Source organism: Leuciscus leuciscus, assembly GCF_965113295.1.
Source record: "Leuciscus leuciscus genome assembly, chromosome: 7".
Lineage (NCBI taxonomy): Eukaryota > Metazoa > Chordata > Actinopteri > Cypriniformes > Leuciscidae > Leuciscus > Leuciscus leuciscus.
Genome location: NC_138731.1, coordinates 13152370 through 13174930, shown reverse-complemented (window position 1 = coordinate 13174930; position 22561 = coordinate 13152370). Strand labels below are relative to the sequence as shown.

The 22561-nt window shown below is 40.7% G+C and overlaps 2 protein-coding genes across 5 annotated transcripts in view; both read right to left on the bottom strand.

Annotated features, from left to right (window-relative positions):
• galnt13 (polypeptide N-acetylgalactosaminyltransferase 13) overlaps positions 1 to 7951 on the bottom strand; it is a 128438-nt gene extending 120487 nt beyond the window's left edge. For all 4 annotated transcript variants that reach the window (XM_082176156.1, XM_082176157.1, XM_082176158.1 and 1 more), the window contains exon 1: positions 7506 to 7951. The gene's annotated coding sequence lies outside the window, so the exon portion shown is untranslated. The remainder of the gene's footprint in view (positions 1 to 7505) is intronic.
• Positions 7952 to 14584: 6633 nt separating this feature from the next.
• The window catches only part of LOC309503401 (uncharacterized protein), a 99308-nt gene continuing 91331 nt past the window's right edge, over positions 14585 to 22561 (bottom strand). The window contains exon 2 of the mRNA XM_082176219.1: positions 14585 to 14698. The gene's annotated coding sequence lies outside the window, so the exon portion shown is untranslated. The remainder of the gene's footprint in view (positions 14699 to 22561) is intronic.

Below are 22561 nucleotides of genomic sequence, written 5' to 3'. Positions count from 1 at the left end.
TTCCTTCAGGGAATGCCTGGACAGCACACAGTGAATCCATATAGAATCCATTCTATACACTCAAAAGCACAAGTTGACAATGAAAGTCTAAAAACTCAGCCCTTGAGACTGTGGTGTACAGTTACCTCAAAGCTATTACCATTAGTCTCCTGAAACTCAAAACCTAAACAAAGCATTGATTTGGTCTTAATTAAGAGGCTTTCACTTCACATTGGGCTTTTGAAAGTCTGATAGTCACAGCTTTGTAGCAAATGAGACCTTGCTAATTTGCAGCCATCATTTATTTCAGTGGTTTTCAAACTGTGGGTCGCGACCCACTTGTGGGTCACACAGTGAGAAAAGGTGGGTCGCACAAAGGCACTTAGCTGCAGCTAAATTTATGTTACGATGAGTGAAACAAAACCAGTCCGATTAATGACCAAACGACTATGAGTTTTAGCGCCCGCCAAAGTGTTATTTGATCGCTGAGTAATGTAGATGAACTGCTGCCCTTGTGACAGAGTCACAGTGCATGTTTGACTGAAAGAACGAGCAGAGAGAGACTCGGTCGCGCGCGCGCTCTCTCTCTCTCTCTTCGGAGCCAGGCGAAAGTGTAAAAAAGACTTCACCGTCTCCAAACTAAGCGCTGTCTTGCTCTCTCTCCCTCGCACATATTAATCAAAATAAATCGACACGGTGGTAAAAGGTCGGAAGACCAAAGTTTCATGTGGAGCATTCGGAGATTTTTTTTTCTTCCTCAATTACCGCTGGGTGGGAATTGTGCTAAATAAGTTGTTGCATTATCTTCTCTGAAAAGCGTCCCAGACATTCAGCTGACATAAAACAACACTTTAATTAAACGAAAAAAACTATCCAGTGATGAAATGTTTTCTGTGTTGACACAAATCTTGGATGTCTATGTCCTAACTGCTGGGATAATCATACAACGCGCATGACACGTCCAATCCGCGAACTAATGACTCCTTTGAACCGATTCATTTTAATGAATGGACAACTGATCTTTCCAACAGTGAACTCGGGAGACGTTTGAATCAGTAAGACTTTACAATAAAGTTCTATTTATTACATAAATTACATAAAAAGTACAGTTTGCTTACTAGAGCTTAAGCTTTAAAATAAATAAAACCCCTTGTTTTTTTTGAAAAGCATATGACTACATTTTTCCACACAGTGCTATCAAGAATCGATAAGAGAATCGTTAAAGAATCGGACCCAGCTAACAATGACCTGGCGGTCCACCAGCGTTTTTTGGGCGGCACAAAGTCAGCGGTTTGACACGGTCGGACCTCCGGCGGCACACCATCGGCAACCCGACCAATCTGAAAACCCCGTCGGTCTGCCAGCGTTTTTTGGGTGGCACGCCACCAGCGGTTTTCCGCGGCTGGGCCACCGTCGGCACACCAGTGGCAAGCCGATAGTCGGTCCACGTGTTTCTGAGCGCTTACAGGGCGTCTTTAATTTATAAATGTATATTTGTTTTAATTTATTTTTACAGTTAAAAAGAATCTGAAAGCACAGAATAAAAAAAAATGGTGAAACTGCAATAGCTGCAGCAATATCAAAAGCAAAATGTTGGTGATATAAAAAATACTGCCTATGAGCATTTTTAGCACGCATTCAAATGAAATATGGGGCTTGAGTGTTCGTAAAAACAACAACAAAAATATTTAAATTATTTTAAAAAAGCCACAATTGTCCCACTATCACGTGCTATAGTGGTAATTGCACCTATGCATGGGTCATATAACTTCAAAATGAGTTTTAAATTCATAATTTTATGAAGAGATTTTTATTCAAGTAAGGTTCTTATTCTAGATGTTTATGTTTGTAAATGCTGTGTGACTGTGACGCGTTTTAATGTGCGTGCGCGTGAACACTCGAGCCGCCTTCAAACACTGGAGCGGAGATGAGTTGCCAAGGAAACGCCGCGGGACCTCACAGCACTACTGCAACTGTCAGCAAAACTCCGTCTCTCGCTGTTGTTTTCACTGCTATCAGGTGAGTTTAGCCTCTAAAATCACACAAATAATACACACAACTGTTCTTGAGTTCTATCTTACTTGTAATTGACACGCTTCTGTTGAATATTTACTTTATAGAAATGGTTTAGTGTCTTCGAAAAAGTCAGTTAGCATCTCAACCGTTTTCAGAAGAGGTAGGCTAACTTTATAGCTTGAGCTTTTGTTTATGAAAGTTTGGGCCTTTAATCACATCTTATGTGTAGATAAGAGGTTTTGATAGTTTTGTAAAGATTTTGCTTGGACGTAAGCTAATTTATCGTAAACGTACTGTTAATCGGTGACGTCACTTACATGGAGTACTTAAAAATTGCTGAAACAGCTCAATGGTTAACAAATATTGATAAAAATTGTTCTGTGATTTCAGCAGCAACACAGATAATCCATCTACAACAGAGGAAAGCTCCAAAATGTCGACATTTTTGAAGAAAGCTGCTGCCAGAGAAGTGGGAAACACAGGTGAGGTGAGGAAGCTCATTAAATAACAGAGAAGATTTTCTTTTTCCCGAAAATATTAGTTAATGTTATCTCATTGGTTTTTTTGTCAACTTGTTCTCTTTCAATTAGGACTGGTTTTATATTTCTATTTCCATCTGATTAATCGTGGGCCTCATTTAACTGAGAGTAGGCATTTAAGAATAATTTTGGAAATATTAAATAAAATATGAAAAACATTGCACTGTTGATCAAACTAGTCTACTTTAATGTTTCAAAAGGAAGTTTGATTTGTTTTGTGTTTATCAATGTCAGATGGATAAATGAATATTAGATGCAGTTCAGGGTAGGATCAAGTTTCTCTCTGTGAAAAAGAATGTGTGTAATATTCAAAATAGTTTCTGTGTTTTAATGTGTGTGTGTGTGTGTTTGGGTAGCGTGTGTATGCATGTATCCACACATGCTCAGGTCCAAGGGCTCGATGTTTGCAAGCACACATGCACATATGTGTATATGAACATAATGAACATGTTCATATTTTACTTAATATTTTCAAAATTATTCATAAATGCCTACTCTCAGAAAAATGAGGCCCACGATTAATCAGATGCAAATAGAAATATAAAAACAGTCGTAACTGAAAGAAAACAAGTTGACAAAAATATTGAATCCAGAATTGGGTGATATAACAAGTGATTTATAAGCTATTTTTTGTAGACCAGCTATTTTTTACCGGGAACACCACAAGTGTTATAGGGTTTTGAACACAACACAATGAAAAAGTAAACCTAAAAACATACATTTTGTTATCCTAATTAAGAAATCATTGTCTGTTCTTTCTCTTTTCTGCATTTCACTTCTGTTGTAGCTTCTGTCCTTTTAATAAACCTGTCATTGTATAATAATATTGTTGGCTCTGTGGCAAATGGTTAGTTGTGTTCCTAGATCCTTCCATGCTGATGCCCTGCACCATTGCAGAGTTGAGCTGATCATCATCTCTAAGACGCTATCACCCATATGACTAGTAAGTAAAACCAAGCCAAAGACAAATTTCCACTTGTGGACAATAAAGGAACTAAACTAAAACTTCAAACATACACTAATGTTGTTGGTAAAAAAAAAAAAAAATGTTTTGAAAGAAGTCTCTTATGCTCACCAAGACTGCATTTATTTAATAAAAAATACAGTAAAAACAATAATATTGTGAAATAATAATAAAACATTTAAATAACTGTTTTCTATGGAAAACATCACATTATCCTTCAGAAATCATTCTAATATGATGATTTGATGAAACGTTTATGATTATTATCAGTTTTGAAATCAGTTGTGCTGCTTCACATTTTTGTGTTTTTCAGGATTATTTGATGAATAGAAAGGGAAAAAAAGCATTTTTTTGAAAAATCTTTACTCTCTCTCTTGGTCAATTTAATGCATCCTTGCTGAATAAAAATATTTATTTTCTATTCTTATAAAAATAATCATTCTATTGAACCCAAACTTTTGAATAGTAGTGTAAACTACCATTTATATATGTTGAGTCTATTTAACAATCCTGGAGAGAGAAAAAAGAAAGTGGATTAAAATGTTACACTGGTTTACAAAAAAATATTAATCAGTACAACTGTTTTCAACATTGCAAATACTCAGAAATGTTTAGGATGTTTGCATTGTGAGAATGTATAGTATTCAAATATAAAAATGCTGACTCGTTAGGTCATGTTTTCTCATTAAAATCTGACGATTTCCTATTAATTCAATAGAATGTAAGGGAATAACTCTAGAATATCCTTCCTGATATGTTTGGGGCCCAGAAACATGATCCTAATTTAAATCTAGATTAAAGACACATCTCTGTAGCCAAGCATTCAATTTACACATCTCATAATCTTGCACTACAGTTATATGTGATGAAATAATAAAAAGTGCACATGATCATCTTTTGCCTGAAATAATATGAACAGCAGCAATGCTAATCTTTCTCCTGTTGCTTCCCTGTTTCTATCTCAGGATGCTCAGCAAGTTCACTAGAGATTACAGCAGCTGTAGTGTGGATCCAGCCTCACTCGTGAAGACTTCTAATGACACCAACACTCATCAGATGATGGCAACTACAGATGGACAGTTGGACACAAAACTTCCAGATATTATCCTTATATTGCATTGGCCCGGTTTCACACACAGGGCTTAGATTAAGCCAGGATTAGGCCTTAGTTAAATTAGGATATTTAAGTAGCTTTTTAAAATGTACTTTAGAAAAAAAAGTTAAAAAAAAAACATTACTGGTGTGAATCTTGAGACAAAACAATGGCAATGAAATATTTTAAGATATGTCAGTACAAGTTGCTTCCAGTTAAGACAGTTCAAACATGCATTTTAGTCTGGGACTATCTTAAGCCTTTTCTGTGGAACCGGGGAAGGGAAGGTTTGCATGACAGTTTTGCTGACAAATAAACAGGAATATCTCAGTACACGTAACTAAGAGAAAGAGTAAACATTGTTCTAACATATTACCAACATTGTAAGAATAGCGGGTTAAAAATCTGCAACCCTTTGAAGGATAGCAATTAGGACTTTAAACTCATGACTTGGATTATCTTATGGACATTACTTTGTTGCCAAAAGATGCTCTCCAGTGAGTAGCAGTCGCCTCTGGCTGATTAAAGGATATTTTGTATAACCTTGAACATGCATTTTTTGTAAAGCTGCTATGAAACAATTTGTATTGTGAAAGGCACTATATGGTTTTACTATGGTACAACCATGTTATTTATTTATTTATTTATTTTTCAAACCATGGTTCAACTAGTAATATTGCTGTAATAATTTCTGTAAAATTATGGTAATCATGACTATAAACTTATGTTTTTAAACCTTGGTTGTTGTGAAACCATGGTTCATTTTGTTAGCAACTATGGTTTTACTGCAAATGCTGTGGTAAAACCATGGTTATTTTTCATAAGGGTACAACTTATCCTATAATGTACTTGACTAATAGTCACATTGGATAAAAGAATCTGATAAATGTAATGCAAATGTATCCATTTCATCTGTTCACTGAAAATTAATTTAATAAAAATTAATTTGCAACTGCTATTGAGACTGGTGTACATTGCTTTTTTTATCCATTATAGTGAATTTTGGTTAGCATGAGTAACTGATTATAAACCGTGGACCGACCGTGGTCCGCCAGAAAACACTTATTATAAACCAGCGGCACGATAGCGGACCACCGTCGGGAAAGCGGCGGCTGCCGCTGGAGGTCCGCTAGAATAACGATGAGCAAAACGCCAGTGATCCGCCGGCGGCGTCCGCCGGTGGGCCGCCAACTTTGCCACCGGTGGTCCGCCACTGGCCCGCTGGACTCATGTTAGCTGGGGATCGATAATCAGAATCGTCAGTGGCATTATTATTATTGATAAAATCTTATAATTTCCCATCCCTATGTGAAGACGGTACAATTATAATCAAACATTAAAGAACATACATGTTTTTTTAAGAGTTAAACGTTTAAAATATTTTTCTAACATGAAGGCTTGTCACTGTCAGTCTTTTTACATCAGTGCAAAACTAGGGAATGCAGATTAAGACCATGCATTGATTAATCCCATGGCATGTAGCAAAAAAAAAAAAAAAAAAAAAAAAAATGTGCGACCAAATCATGCTGGTGCGACCAACTGAGAAAGTTGGTAGCACCAGTGCAAGTGGGTCTTGAGATTGATTATACTTGTCTAGGTGGGTCCTAGAACGAAAAAGTTTGGGAACCCCTGATTTATTTGACACATTTGGTAAGAGGTTACTAATAACAAAGTGACTATTTTAGCTCTGCAGAATTTTTACAGATTGTTTCAAAGTATTAAAATAACAACTATCACTGCACTGTTAAGAAGCACAGAACTATGCAACACAATAATAGTACACAGACATGATAAAACAGCACAGTGAGATTATTTGCACATATTTTGCAGAATATTGCCTACGTTTCCAAAGTCAACTGACATAATATAGTATTGATTATGCCACAAGATTAGAGAAAAAAAGCAGTTTATGGCATAGTTATCCTACCCTAGTTATCTACATAGGTCACCGAGTGAGCATGTCTAAGAGCTTAGTTAACTCACTAATCCTCTGATCCTTTAGCTTTTATTTCCTTTTACAAAACACTCACACTAAAATCAGTTCCAGTGGCAGAAAATGTGCTCGAGTTCTTGAGTCAGCAGCTTCCACTTCAAATTAAAGACGAACACAATTTTTCCTTAAGGCGTTTTTTTTTCATGCAGGGATGGTGGCCTGCATATATCCACATAGGCTACATCTGTGCATCAGTTGACTAACACACACTCACACTCACGCACACACACACGCACACACACACACACACACACCTGTTTAGACTCACAGTATGCCATCAGATGCCCAAGGCAACATTTGAGAATAATTATTCTCTCTCTCAGTAAATGACAGCTGGGGAATTCATCATAAAATTATATATCCAGGAATAGGATATATAGCAACAAAAAAAAATCCTTTAAATTGTATTTAATGTTACCTTGACATTATTCTTTGGTTGTTTACAAAAGATCATCCAACCTCTTGTCAAGTTGACTGGAGCAACTGCATTTATTCTCTCCAAACCCACCAGTAATAACCCCTCACAACCCGAATATTATAATTTTTCAGTTAGTTATGCATTGCAAAACTCAAAATTGGTTTGACAAGAAATGTCATAACAATCACAAACTGACATAATGCTGTTGACGTGATAATTTTAAAATATGTTTGGGTCACAAGCTCCCAAAAAAGGTAAGTTTTAATGACACAAAATGCTCAGGTTGTAGCTATTAAATAAATAAATAAATAAATAAATGCTGTTGGTTGGTTTCCACACGAAAACAAAACGATGACTGCTATACAAGTTTAGAATGTTAACCCCCAATTATTTGTTTTCGTATAGCCTGGCTTTGGTTTTGCATCGATTCGTGAATGCTGAAATGTGCTCTCAATATTTAAGGTAGTTATTTACATGTAAGGCAATGACACTTCTGTACTTACTGAATAAAGCTGAATGACACCTTGAGCTCCCGATGACCAGCCAACAACGTGTTGCGTCCGTTTGCTATAATTTATAATTCCAACACGATTTCATGTCTAGGCTATTTCTTGGTAGGCTACGAGCAACGACATATTTCCAATAAAAATGATAATGAATGAGTAATTAAACGAATAACAGGCCGGATTTTTTTGTCCAAATAAACCTCGAGCTGTCCCTTACAGCACTGTCTGTGTGACAAATGATGCTGCATGCATTCTGTCCACTGCATCACTGGACATATGTCATTCCTGGAATCAGATGAGGATGCAGGAGCTATATGTCCTGCACCAGGTCTCAGGTTGTCTTCATCTGAAAAAAAAACATTTGCTTGTCCTCAGAAATGCTTTCATATGATGTCGGAATCGTTCCGGTTGGGGTATTGGATTTAGGATGACTGGAGACAAGAGGCGTGTCCATCTTAAAACACGAATGCGCAAGTGCGCCGAGGACATCTGGTACATGTAGGCTATTTCTAAAGGCAGATCTCTCGTTGAAGAAAAAAAAAAGAGACAATTTTACTTCTGAGGCATGACGCTATTACCAATCATTCAGGATCATAATAATTCAGTGGTTAATATTAGGCTATTTTTTATTTATTTTTACTGCTGCAAACTCATGCCTTCTTCCTACGATTAAACGTTACAAAAAATATATGGGTGCTGTTGTTTTATTTAATTAGAACCTGCAGTACTACTTAATCCATAAAGCACATTCCCATTTATAATTCACAAAATAAATAAATTAATAAGTATGATATAGTAATTGATTGCATTACCTTTTTTCACGGGACATGAGGACATGTTCACATGTTTCAACAGCACATTTGACCAAGTATTGTTTAATAGCTATGTTTCATAGCCTACAAATGATTACAATAATTTTATATGATTTTTACATAATTGTTATGACATACTTTATAGTTGCATTCATTTTCAATTCGCCATGGTTCACAAATTTACTGCCCACAGTGACATTTACAGACACGGCAGCGACACCTGCTGTACGCAGTAGAAACTAGACCTAGTGGATATTATAAAAAAAAAAAAAAAAAAAAACTATAAATACCCAACTTACCCTATTCTGTCTATTAGTAGGGCGGTTAAGCGCAAAAATCGATCACTTTGCGATAAAAGCATCAAATTTGGTATGAAGGCTCACAAAGGGGGTCTGATCAGATTTAGGACCGTAGGCGCTTGAAATTTGACCCCTGGGGGTCATGGCGGCCATTTTTCAAAATGGCCACCAAATATGGATTTCGTAATGGGAAAATGGATTAAAAGCTGCCAGAAACATAAAATGCAATAACATATTTCACCATAAATACATGTAAATATGAGCACACTTTCACAAAAAAAGGTCTTTAAACTTTAAAATATAAGATATGTTTTAAAATTTGCTCCTGTAATACTAAATATTACTATACATTGGTTAATGAATTATCTGTAAATTCATGTTATGTGATCAAAATTAGACATCACTGTGACAAGTGATTAAGAGCTGATCTTTGTCTGATCTCTACCAAAGCAATTCACCAATGGTGATACAAAAAGGTCAACTGTTTTTAAACAGCTGACATGGAAAGAGACACGCAAGCTAATCCAACTAACGTAACATGGGGCTAGTTGTAACACACTTGTTTTAAAAACTTCCGCACCAATCCTGCTGATTTCAACATTCAAACACAAAACACTCAATCATACACAAACTTATACGCACGATAATGTTTATCAGGGGCGTCAGTTTGTTTTGAAAAGTGGTGGGGACAAAAGATCAGATGAAAAAACATTACAGCAGGACGGGAAAAATATTGAATAACGGCGCATCAAAAATGGGCATAGCGTAGGCCAGTCAACGACAAGAAAATACTCAGCATAAATCCCTCAACAATGTCGACTGCACTTGTAACAGTCCCTGCAACACCAGCTCAACCGAACAGTGCCAAAGCGCCATACTGTAGAAAACAGCAGCGCGTTAAGTCAATGATTACAATGAAATTCATTACATATGTAAAAGAAAACACACCATAAGCATACAACGCAACATATCTGCATCAAATAACACCAGATAAAATTATAACAATGTGGGATTTGCAACCAACATAGAATGCAGTGCAGTTAGAGAACCAAATCCACAAAATGTGAAATCCTCCTCTGCCATCGCACATCGCAGCCTAACCAATATAAAGTGCCGTGATAAATACTGTCATTATGTATGCCACAAAAAAACCCACACTAAAATCCAAACTATTTTAAAACTATAAGATGGCACGCAGGCCCTCTCTCTCACTCACGCACGCACGCACACACACACACACACACACACACACAAAGCCAGTTTTTTTTATTGATCTGTAAATTACTTAATCGGCTATACAAAATCAATCACAGTGCAAATATATGCTATATAAAAACTCCCCTACCTGTACTGTTGATCAACATCTTCTCTTAAAGTTGAAAAATGTTAAAACTTCAAGAAGAACTAACGATGTTAGCCGGCTAATACATGAATAAATGAAACCTCCTCCCCAACACTTCGAGGTTTGAACGTAGTGCATCATGTCCATCCATTCCTGCTCAGGCCAGAGCGCAAATCCATGAAGCTGGAAAGGACAGTGTGGCTGTTTGTCATGTTCACAGAGAGAGAATTTATAACTTGGACAAGAAGAAACTGTGTCAAGAATTTGTTCAAGTTACTGATCGGCGCATGCATGTTTTTGGGTCATTTTAAATAGTAATTAGTTTATTTTGTTAAAGTTACTTTTTTTGGACAATGTACATTGTTTCTTTCTGTATCTAAACTGCATTGCATGTTTTATTTTGTGCAAATAAACCTTTAACATTTCTTGGTTCGCTTGATTTTTCAGAACATTTTAACCAAATGCTTTCAAAAAGTGGTGGGGACAAAATCAGCCATTTCAAAAAGTGGTGGGGACATGTCCCCAGCGTCCCCAGTGTAAATGACACCTATGATGTTTATTCTAGCACACACACACACACACACACACACACACAACCTTCCTTCTCCACCCTCATGGTAATCTATCCCCAAATCTATTTATAAAATTTTTTTTTTTTTTTTTTTTTTTTTTTTTGTGTCTTGTCAATTACTGTTCTTATTTGTTTCATGTTGAATGTGTGATACAGGCTTTCTCTCTATATATTTTTTTTTATAATATCAAATAATCGTATGCTGTACGCTTTATGTCTTTTACACTTTGTTTGGGTTTTGTATCATGTGTGTGGTGTTGCCAATATTTGTATAACACTTATTGAAAATAACATGCTAGGATGACGAAACTCTGTGTATTTACTAGTTGCCATATCAACACTATATAGAGAAAAAAATGCGCCTTTTATTTTTTTGGAAGATATCCATAGACATTTATTAAACCATAGCAAAAGTAAATTTCTTAAGTTAATTTTTCATCTCTATTTTTTTGTGTTTATTTAAAATTAGACAAATCTGATATTATTTTAATCTCCAATGTGTTATTTAACAGTTGAGAGAGTTCTTTAATGCTTCACTAACTAGCAGAAGACACTAGCTGGGTTTAAATCCCAGTTGTGCAGGCGGGGTATGTTGTCACACTGCGTTACAATGTGCCCCTATTAGAAATATGCTATTCTATTCTATACTTTTATTCATTTTATTGAGAAAACGTGAGAAAAATGTGAATAAAGACTGTTAGTCAATGTTCAGAAATTACAAATTATTTATTTGTTTTGAACTATGTTGTATAGCTGTGTTTTCCTGTGTTCGTAGTCAAAACTCAAAAATGAGTTTATATTTAATTATTAAAAATTGCCATTATTTTATATGAAAAAGTTTTTTAATTCTGTTTTATTTAGAAAATATTTTAGTTTGTCTTGTATATTTTGTTTATTAGATCAGATAACATTTTAAGCTGTCATATGTCATGTTACAATGTGCCCCACACATGTTACAATGTACCCCACCTATGGGGCATGCTGTCACATTTCACTTCCATTCTTTTGCGGTATATCCAGAAAAAAGTATACTGTATTAATAAAACAAAACCACATAATTGTACTAGACATGTGGGAAATTAATGTGGGGAAAAATAAATACTCTGAACCATAAGTAGATTTACACAAACTGAGAAAGTCAAAAAGCGTTACTTTTTGCCCCGCTCTCCCCTACTACTAACTTAAAAGATGTGTGCTAATACCTTAAAAAAATATTGGCTACTCTATTTCACTTAACTGGCACATAACATATTAAATCGATTGACTCATTGTGGTAATCATGCTAATCGTGCTAATTTAAGTTTTTCTTGTGAGGAAAACTCGGTCTACAATGTGATGTGTAGGCCTACCTACTAAACCACTTGCAAATAATCCAGCAGGACTCAACAGTTCGTGATGTACAATCAATCATAGTGTAATGCTGATTCAACAATATTACGATTGATTACTTTTGTTAATTTCATTATTGATTCGGCATGAATCACCATTGGAAATCTCACCATTGTTTCAACATTAATTGCGGGTGCATTTAACCAACATCACTTTGTAACAATAATTCAATGCAATTAGTTTGCATCAACACTGACTCAACATTGTTTCAATGAATGCTTGCTATCTGGGTCTTTCACCTTGATATCATCAAATAGAGACTGTGCCTGTTCCCCAAACAAGTAAATACAAAAACTCCCATTTAAAGGGATTTAAAGGGATACTCCACTTTTTTTGAAAATAGGCTCATTTTAAAAGTCCCCCAGAGTTAAACAGTTGAGTTTTACCGTTTTCAAATTCATTCAGCCGATCTCCGGGTCTGGCGGTACCACTTTTAGCATAGCTTCCCAGCAAACACAGAACGTTCCCCTAACGTTCCCATATGGTTCCCATTTGGTTATTTTTTTGGGAACCAAATAAGAACGTTCTCGGAATGTTCTCTGTAGGTTATTTTTAGGTTTAATTTTTATAACCTAAAGAGAACGTTCTGGGAACGTTCCCTGCAGGTTGTTATTTAATAACCTAAAGAGAACCTTCACAGAACGTTCCCTGCAGGTTATTTTTAGGTTTTATTTAATAACCTAAAGAGAACCTTCACAGAACGTTCCCTGCAGGTTATTTTTAGGTTTTATTTTTATAACCTAAAGAGAACCTTCCCAGAACGTTCCCTGCAGGTTATTTTTAGGTTTAATTTTATAACCTAAAGAGAACGTTCTGGGAAGGTTCCCTGCAGGTTGTTATTTAATAACCTAAAGAGAACTTTCCCAGAACGTTTCCTGCAGGTTATTTTTAGGTTTTATTTTTATAACCTAAAGAGAACCTTCACAGAACGTTTCCTTGCAGGTTATTTTTAGGTTTTATTTTTATAACCTAAAGAGAACGTTCTGGGAACGTTCTCTGCAGGTTATTATTTTAATATCACTTAACAGGCAGATTACCAACTGACAACGTCGTCAGTACGGTCCCCTAAGGTTATAAGATAACCAACAACGTTCAGATCTATTCGCAATAACTTTTTATTAATGATATTTTAAATTATGTTATACATTTTAATTCTATTATGTTTATTTAAATGCTGCGTGACTTTGAATGCGCGTAATTCTGCCTGCCTTAAAGGTTGAGGAGCCCAGTGTGGAAGTTGGAGGAGCTGAACACGCAGCGTCAGCTGAAGCCTGGGCTCTGATCCTTTGGGGTGGGTGGGGTATCCACCCCCCCTTAATTTTTTTTTAATTTTTTTTTTTAGAAAGGAAAGAGGAAAGGGAAAGAAAGGGAGGAAAGAAGGAAAAGAGGTTCATCACCCAGGTGGATAAAATATTCAGTAGGTGGCAGTAATGCTCCTATTGAGTGAACGGCCAGACAACTAAAAGAAGAAGAAAAGAAGAAGAAGAATGCGCGTAATGAAACACTGGAGCGCGCACGTGCGCTGCGCGAGAGCAGATGGAAACCAGAAACGTCATCAACAACTGACAAACAACAAAACTCCCGTCTGTCGCTGTTGGTTTCACTGCTTTCAGGTAAGTTTAGTCAACAAAATCTCACAATTAATACACACAAACGTCCCTGACACATTTCTTACGTGTAATTGACACGCTTCTGTTGAATATTTACTTTAAAGAAATGGTTTTGTGTCTTTGAAAAAGTCCGTTAGCATCTAAGCTAACCGGTTTCAGAAGAGAACGTTAGGCCTAAGTTACGTTAAGTTAAGGTCTTATTTATGAAAGTTTGGGTTTTTAAACACATATTTAGTGTAGATAACATGGCATGCCGCGGCGCTCCATGTCTGGTGTGAACGACACCATAGGTTAACATGGGCGCCGAAAGGAAGCGGCCTCCGTTCCGCGCCGCTTCGGCGTCGCTTCGGCGGCCGGTGTGAATGGGCCGTTACGCTACGGGGAAATCTCTTTTCCGCGAGATACTGAAGCCAAAAATTATCCTTAATTTTGGAATAATGTAAAACGCGTTGCGGCAGCATGCAGACACAGGCGAGACAGCTATTGTCTGTATTGGCTGCCCTGCGGCAACTGCAGCAGCCTATCGATAAGGCCCTAACGTGACGTCAGCTCCAATGGGGGCGCTTCGCGCCCACTGCGTCACGTCGCGCCGAAACGGGCGTGGCCTTGGGCTATAAATATAGCATCGAGAGGCTGGTTTAGCTGTTTTTTTATCGCCGGAGCGAACCAGAGCGTGTGCAGGCACGGCAAGATACGCAGTACTCGTTCCCTCTTCTAGAGAGAACCGAGGTTACGTTAGTAACCGAGTACGTTCTCTTACGAGAGGTTCTCTCGTACTGCGTAAGTCTTACGCTATGGGGAACACAGTGTAAAACGCTGTGCATGCTGAGATCCAATACCAAAGTCCCAAGGGCAAGTGCCCGGGGCTCATATAGTACATGATCATAAGGGATTCACAGAGAGTCCAGGAAAGAGTGGCTAGAATAGCATCATTCCTGTAATAAATAGCATCCTATAAGGAGCAATTATATTGATAGTGTTTCACACAGCCAGGGCGAAACTCGGCCTGGTCTGATGAATATAGTGGGTCTTACACACTGCCCATAGAGCTGCGCGATCGATCAGCGAGCGTTTGCTCAAGCAGTTTCAGTATTCTGGGCCGAAAGCATCGGGGCAGACAGTACCAAATTATTAGACCGAAAGCAGCTTAGCCTGCAAAGCGGGAACCTCTAGGCAGTGTTGTAGTCGAGTCACCAATTGTCGAGTCCGAGTCAAGTCTCGAGTCCCCGTGTTCGAGTCCGAGTCCAAGTCCGGGTCACCAAAGAAGAGACCAAGTCGAGTCCGAGTCGAGTCACCATTACCTGAGTTCGAGTCCGAGTCGAGTCTCGAGTCCCCAGTGTTCGAGTCCGAGTCGAGTCATCAAGGTTGAGTCTGTGTTATATTTCAAGACTGCCAACATTTCTCTACTCTGGCACCTTTAAAGAGCTGATATAATTATAAAAGAGGGTCTACATTAAACAAAAATGACACCACTGTGTTGACAATTATAAATAATAAATACAATATAAATAAATATAAATAAAAAATTTGATTTCAATAATGTAGGCTATTAGTAGGCTAAATGTTGAAATTAACATTAACAATGCTGTAGAAGTGCAGTTTATTAATAGTAGCCTAAATGTTAACTAATGTAGTTAACTAGAGTTTAATAAATGGAACATATTGTAAAGTGTTACCGATTTGTTATACACCGATTCAGACGTCTCGTGAGTTCGTTGTTGGACAGATGGTCAGTTGTTTTAACCATTCATTAAAGTGAATCGTTCAAAGGAGTCATTAGTTCGCGAATCGGACGTGTCATTAATGGACGTGTAGCCTATACGGCACGCCTTGTGTGATTATCTCGGCAGTTTAGGACAGGACAAGATTTGTGTCAACACAGAAAACATTTCATCACTAGATAGGTCTTTTCGTTTATTGAAATTGTGGCTAATGTCAGCTGAATGTGCGGAACGCTTTTCAGAGAAGATAAGGCAAACGTTTTTTGTTTTTTTTCAGCACAATTCACACCTCGCGGTAATTCAGGAGAAAAAAATCTCTGAATGATCTACGTGAAACTTCGGTCTTCCGACCTTTTACTATCGTGTCAATTGATTTTGATTAATATGCGTGAGGAGGGAGCACCGCTCGTGTTGTTTGAAGACGGTGAGAGCGCGCGCGCGGCTGGGGCTTTCTCTCTGCTCGTTCATATATGCAGGAAAAAAAGAGATCCCGTCCGGTCTTGGAGCCCAAAACAGGAAAAGTGTAACATCTTATATCAAATTTTAAATCCTATTTAGTCAGAAACTTCATCCAACGTCATTCATTTGATGAATGCTCAAGTCCGATTTTATATCCTCGAGTCCGAGTCCAAGAACGAGTCATCAGTCCGCGAGTCCAAGTCAAGTCACGAGTCCTGAGAATAGAGTCTCGAGTCGGACTCGAGTCCAGAGAATAGGGACTCGAGTCGGACTCGAGTCCGAGTCCAGGACTCGAGTACTCCATCACTGCCTCTAGGTTATAAAACCTTAGAAATGTAGACGGGGAGGCCCAGCTTGCCGCCATAAAGATATATTGCCAATCAATCCCACTGGACCAAGCCCACAACGAGGCCATGCCTCTTGTGGAGTGCGCTCTGACACCTAACGGGCACTGCAAGCCCTTAGAGGCGTAAGCCAGCGCTATAGCATCGACTATCCATCTGGATAGGCTCTGTTTCGACACGGCAAGTCCCTTAGAATGTCCGTTGAACGAGACAAAGAGCTGCTCTGTCTGTCTGAAGACAGACGAGCGAGACACATAAGCCCTTAATGCCCTGACCGGGCAAAGGAAGCTGGCATCCTTTTCCTCGTTAGAGACCGGCAGGGCAGACAGGGAAATCACCTGAGCCCTGAACGGTGTGTTGAGGGATTTAGGAGCGTACCCGTGCCTCGGTTTGAGTATGACTTTCGAGTCATTAGGCCCAAACTCCATACATGTCGCGCTCACTGAGAGCGCTTTTAAGTCCCCTATATGCCTTACTGAAGCGAGAGCCAGAAGAAACACTGTCTTGAAAGACAGGTGTTTGATATCCGTTGATTGGATCGGCTCGAAAGGGGCACCCTTCATGGCCTCCAAGACCGTAGAAAGGTCCCACATGGGAACTGAGGGAGGTCTGGGAGGATTTAACCTCTTAGCTCCTCTAAGGAAGCGAATGACCAGATCGTTCCTTCCAAGTGACTGGCAAAGCGTTGGTTTAGAAAACGCTGCTATAGCCGCCACGTAAACTTTGAGCGTGGATGGGGCTCTGCCCTCATCCAGTAGCTCTTGTAGGAAGGAGAGAACCTCCGTCAACCCACAATTTGGGGGTGAAAAGCCACGTGCTGTGCACCAGCTAGAGAACACAGACCATTTTGAGGAAAAGAGCCGTCTCGTAGAGGGGGCTCTAGCCTGCATGATCGTGTTTAACACTCCCTCTGGGAGGTCAGCGGGTACCCGTTGATGGCCCACGCATGTAGGGACCAAAGCTCCGGGCGAGGATGCCAGATCGAGCCCCTGGCCTGAGAGAGGAGGTCCCTCCTCACTAGGCTTGGGTATCGAGTATCGAGTATCGATTGGAACCGGGACTAGCTTTGCGATTTTCCCGGAATCGTTCAAAAGTTAAAATTTCGATTCCTAGTTTCGATTCACAGTCCGCCGACCGGAAGAAGAAACCGCTGTCTAAGTCATTTCTAGCCCTATTCTGAACTGAAGTAACTACATAATCGATGTCAAACTGCCAAATGTTAACTTGCTGACACTTTAGTTAAACATTTGTAACGTACACACGGCATGGTAAATGCGTGTACTAGCACAGGTGTAAGCGTATATTGATTGTTATGCTAAACTGCGAACCGACACATTTTATGAGACGCTGTGTGAGTTGCCTTATTAACTCACACAGCGTCTCATAAAATTTATTCAGAGCAAACAACCCTGACGTTTAACCTTAAAAACGTACTTATATGATGTTTTCTTTCTTATTCTTCGGTATCTTGCAAGTTGCAACCATATTCTCTCGTCCTCAGCTCGTTCGTTTGAAAACTGCGCGCGATGCTAGCGAACGTAAAAAAATATATATTCAAGAAAACACATTTACGAGCTGCCAACTCTCACGCATTTACCGTGAGACACACGAAATTAACACTTCTCACACCACACATCCATTTTCTCACGCACAATAAAGCAAAGAGGACACGGAGACCGACAGACTAGACAGAGCAGTTACTTTATGATCTACAAAAAAATCTCAGCTCTCAGATTCTGTCAATTTTATTACGAAATTCAAACAATAAATACCGTTTTGGCGCTTGTAAATGTGACGCGACAGATCCCTAGCGCACGTGAACCGATCATCTCGATTCTAAAGCAGCTAATAATAAAAAAAACTCGAACACTGTTGAAAGATACAGTAGGCTACAACTTACCTAAATGTATATTCCTCATACATAATATCGATCAATCAGTGTTTTTTTATCAGCGTGAAGAGGTCAATAACATAGCTGGAGAACAATTATGTCATATTTACCTCAGGAAAGCCATTTAATGAACATACTGTATAGGCTATAGCACATAGTTGGCAAGAAAAAAAGAGCTATAGAGAGTATTTTGCTAAATATGTGTACTATATTACATATTTATTATATTCGTACTTATATCATTAAATAAAGTTGTTATTATAATAAAAAAAAAACACATATTTAATTTGAGTTATTTTTAACCTTAAATAACACTGCCAGGAAGCTGATAGGGCTCTCTGTGTGTTTACAGCATTAGGTGAGTTGTTTTTTTCTTGAAAAAAATTAACGCCTATCTTGAGTACCTAATATTTATCCAAATGAGTCAATATTAAATCAAATCACAATAACTGAATTGAAATGAAATAATAAAAAGGCGTAGCTTACCAGAAATTGTACCATGTAAACATTGTAACATGTTGTCACTAAACCTAATAAAATTCAGTTTAGTTACTAAAATGTTAGTGACAATCACAATACAATACACTTATTGTGATGCATTTTTTTTTATATTTCAATTGATGGAGAAGGTTAGACTATTTCCTTCAGAAAGACCGTTGGTTAGCTAGCTCATTTAAAATGTCCTAAAAAAGTTGTTTAAAATAGATTTGATATTTATATTGTAGTTTAAAACAGCCCTGTGAGAAATTCATAGTAAATTTCATAAAAAGTAAAAAGTTCATAGAATTTAAAATTGATCTAAACTTTTTTGACCCTGCCTCTCAAAAGAATGGGAATCGAGAATCGTTAGGAACCGGAATCGAAACAAGGAATCGGAATCGGAATCGGAATCGTTCAAATTCAAACGATACCCAACCCTACTCCTCACTGGTATCGGCCATGGGGCAGCGCTCGTCAGCTGCATCAGAACTGGGAACCAAGCCTGGTTCTTCCAGAACGGAGCCACTGAGCGTCCATTTTCCCTGATCCGCTCTAACACCTGAGGTAGGAGTGCGACGGGGGGAAAAGCATAGAGCGGGCAGCTGGGCCAAACGTGGTGTTTATGTGCAGAAGCTTTTCTCGTTCTGACCACTGGCCGAAGAACGGTCTGCCCTCGAGCAGCGCTCCCCATCCCGAGGTGGGGGCGTCCGTAGACACCACCTTCACATTCGAGGAAGTCCCCAGGCTTACATCTGACTGGTACCAGTCGATCGCTCTCCAAGGTTTCAGAACTGAGACGCATTTCTGATCGACCTTGAGGCGAAAAAGACCGGAAGTCCACGCTCGGCGCGGTACTTGCATTTTTAGCCAGAACTGCAGCGGGCGCATGCGAAGCAGACCCAGCTGAAGAACTGATGATGCTGAGGCCATGAGACCCAGCATCCTTTGAAACTTTTTGAGCGGGACTATAGCGCCACGGCGGAAGGTTTCCATCATGCGCTGAATATCCAGTCTGCGCTGCGGCGATAGCTGAGCTGTCATAGACAGCGAGTCCAGTTCTGTGCCCAGAAAAGATATTCTCTGACTGGGAGACAGTGAACTTTTCGCCCAATTGACTTTGAGACCCAGATTCTCGAGATGCTCGAGTAATATGGTCCTGTGTTCTATGAGCTCTGAGTGTGACTGAGCTAGAACCAGCCAATCGTCCAAGTAGTTCAAAACTCACATTCCCCGAAGTTTCAGGGGAGCGAGGGCTGTGTCCATGCACATCGTGAATGTACGGGGTGCTAGGGACAGGCCAAACGGTAGGACTGTGTATTGATATGCCTGGCCCTCGAAGGCGAATCTCAAAAATCGCCTGTGACGTGACGCTATTTGTATTTGGAAATATGCGTCTTTCAGATCTATTGACACAAACCAGTCCCCTTGGCGAATTTGCGAGAAGATTTTCCTGGTCGTGAGCATTCTGAACCGGCGTTTTGAAAGCGCTTTGTTCAGCTGTCTTAGATCTAGAATGGGTCTTAGACCCCCGTCTTTTTTCGGTACCAAAAAATATCTGCTGTATGGTCTCCCTTTGCTCTGAGCTTGAGACAAAGGCTCTATGGCCCCTTTGCTCAACAGTTTCGCAATTTCGGCTCGAAGTAGATGTGCTACTTCCTTTTCTACCGTGGTTTCGATTCGCACCTCGCAACGGCGGGGGCGTCGAGCGATCTGTAGCGAATAGCCTCTTTCTATAATGTTCAGCACCCATTCTGATACCGCGGGAAGCTTTGCCCACACATTTGCATGAATAGCTAGGGGTTGAATGAGAACTGGGCTCTGGCCGTGACATAGTGGCGGCCGGAGAGCTTCGGTATGCTGTAACATAGACTCCGCGCTTGCAGCGTTCGAGGCGGGGGGCGCGCTGATAACAGCTGGCAGCCTGCCCGTGCTCGACTCTCTTACGGCGGGTAGCTGAGAGAGAGCGAGCGGGGGGGAACCTGTGGGGCTCGGCCTGTCTGTGAGTGAATGTGGGCGCGGGACAGCGAGCACATTTACACTGAAAACACCGTCGGCCTGAGCTGACTGTATGTGTGTTGGTTTCGTTTTACAGAAACCGAGAGACATGCAGTGTGTAGTGTTTGTGGGCACTGGGACGTGGGCACGTTCACTACATTTAATGCGCAATCGACATGAGTCGATTTTATGTGCGCGAGCCCTGTGGGACGGGCTGTGCCTGTGTGTAGAAATGAGCACTGGGCAGTGGGCATTTTTACTACACTCATAACACCATCGGCCGTGGCCGGACATTTAACGCACAATCGACATGAGCCGATTTTATTTGTGCGAGCCCTGGGCTTGTCATGTCTGTGAGTGAATGTGGGCGCGGTGGCACATTTACTACACTGAGGATGCCGTCGGCTTGAGCCAACTCTATGTGCGTTGGTTTCGTTTTTACAGAAACCGTGGGACATGCAGTGTGTAGTGTTTATGGGCACTGGGTCGTGGGCACATTCACTACATTTAATGCACAATCGACATGAGTCGATTTCATGTGTGCGAGCCCTGAAATGTGGCAGGCTGTGAGGAATGAGCACTGGGCGTAGGCATTTTACTACACTCATAACACCATCGGCCGTGGCCGGAATACCAGTAATACACTCTTTATGAGATTTATCTGGGCCGACGTGAAAACGGCGTTTGTGTGCAGGCAAACGGGCTGTGGAACCGGCTTGTTTTCTGCAAAATACACTGGAACAGTCGCATTTTCTGGAACTGAACGAGCGAGAAGTTTTGGTGGAAGTCTGGCCGCAGCGGGACTCGAACACCATCGTTTACCTAGGCGGGCTAGGAAGGCTTTGCCTCGGGCTTTACCTCAATCTCAGGCCGGGGCTCACGCGGAGGGAGGCGGCGGCCATCAGAGCGAGAGCGCCATGGAGAATGGTAGCGGATAGCCAGATAGCGTCATCTTGTCTTGTGACGGCGTTTGATTGCAGGCGTGCACGTATTAAAACAGGCTCGTTTACTGCAATATTGATTTTTCCAGTAGCCTGAACTTAGGAGGGGACTGAGAAATGTGTGAGAAATGGAGGTTGGTCCAGCCTCAGCGGGTCTAAAACAGTCTTTTCTCCTTTCACCGGTGAGTGACACTAAGCGCGGAGAAACTCTCCTATGACGTAAAGAGAGTTGCCGCGTGACCGTCCGCATCTGACATCCCATGTGAGCGGCGCAGTTTGCGTGGCTCGAACAGAGGGAGAGGGGCGACCATCCAGCAGCTGTAATCCTCCATAAACGCGGCTTCGTTGTCATCTATGACGGAAGCGGCGGCAGACGGCGGCCGCTGTCCGTCAATGAGAGACTCGAGCGAAGCAGGTGGAGAAGCTGGCGGGCGAACCGGCGAGCTTTTGCGGGTTGGAGGAGGTTCCGGAACCCGCTGAGTACGGTGCTTTACGGCGCGGCACCGCAGCGGGCGGAGGTGCAGTCTCGACGAAAGAAGCCAGGCGAGTCCTCAGAGTCGCCACGGACATCAGCTCGCAGTGAGGGCAGCCGCCGTCGGCGAGCGCGAGAGCTGCATGTTTCTCACCCAGGCAGGAAACGCGATGACATGGCGGTCCCCGTCGCTGAGTGGGGCTCGGCACGAGCCACAGGAAGGGGCATCTTGAAAAAGACGCCCAGCTCTTTTAGTGCAATGAGAGCGTGTGTCGCGGCGGCGAACACACACACACACACACACACACACACACACACACACACACACACACACAAAACACAAAAGAGGAGAAAAGGATATAACGCCGGATAGCGCAGCAGGAACGGCGACTGAAGGCGGTGCGGCCAGCGGCTTCAGATGCAATGGCTCGTCCCGCTGAAAAGGCTTTTTCTGACGCCGCGGCTTCTTTCTCTCAGGATCCAGCGATGCGTGAGCTCAGCTGAAGAGATAAAAAATCAGCTAAACCAGCCTCTCGATGCTATATTTATAGCCCAAGGCCACGCCCGTTTCGGCGCGACGTGACGCAGTGGGCGCGAAGCGCCCCCATTGGAGCTGACGTCACGTTAGGGCCTTATCGATAGGCTGCTGCAGTTGCCGCAGGGCAGCCAATACAGACAATAGCTGTCTCGCCTGTGTCTGCATGCTGCCGCAACGCGTTTTACATTA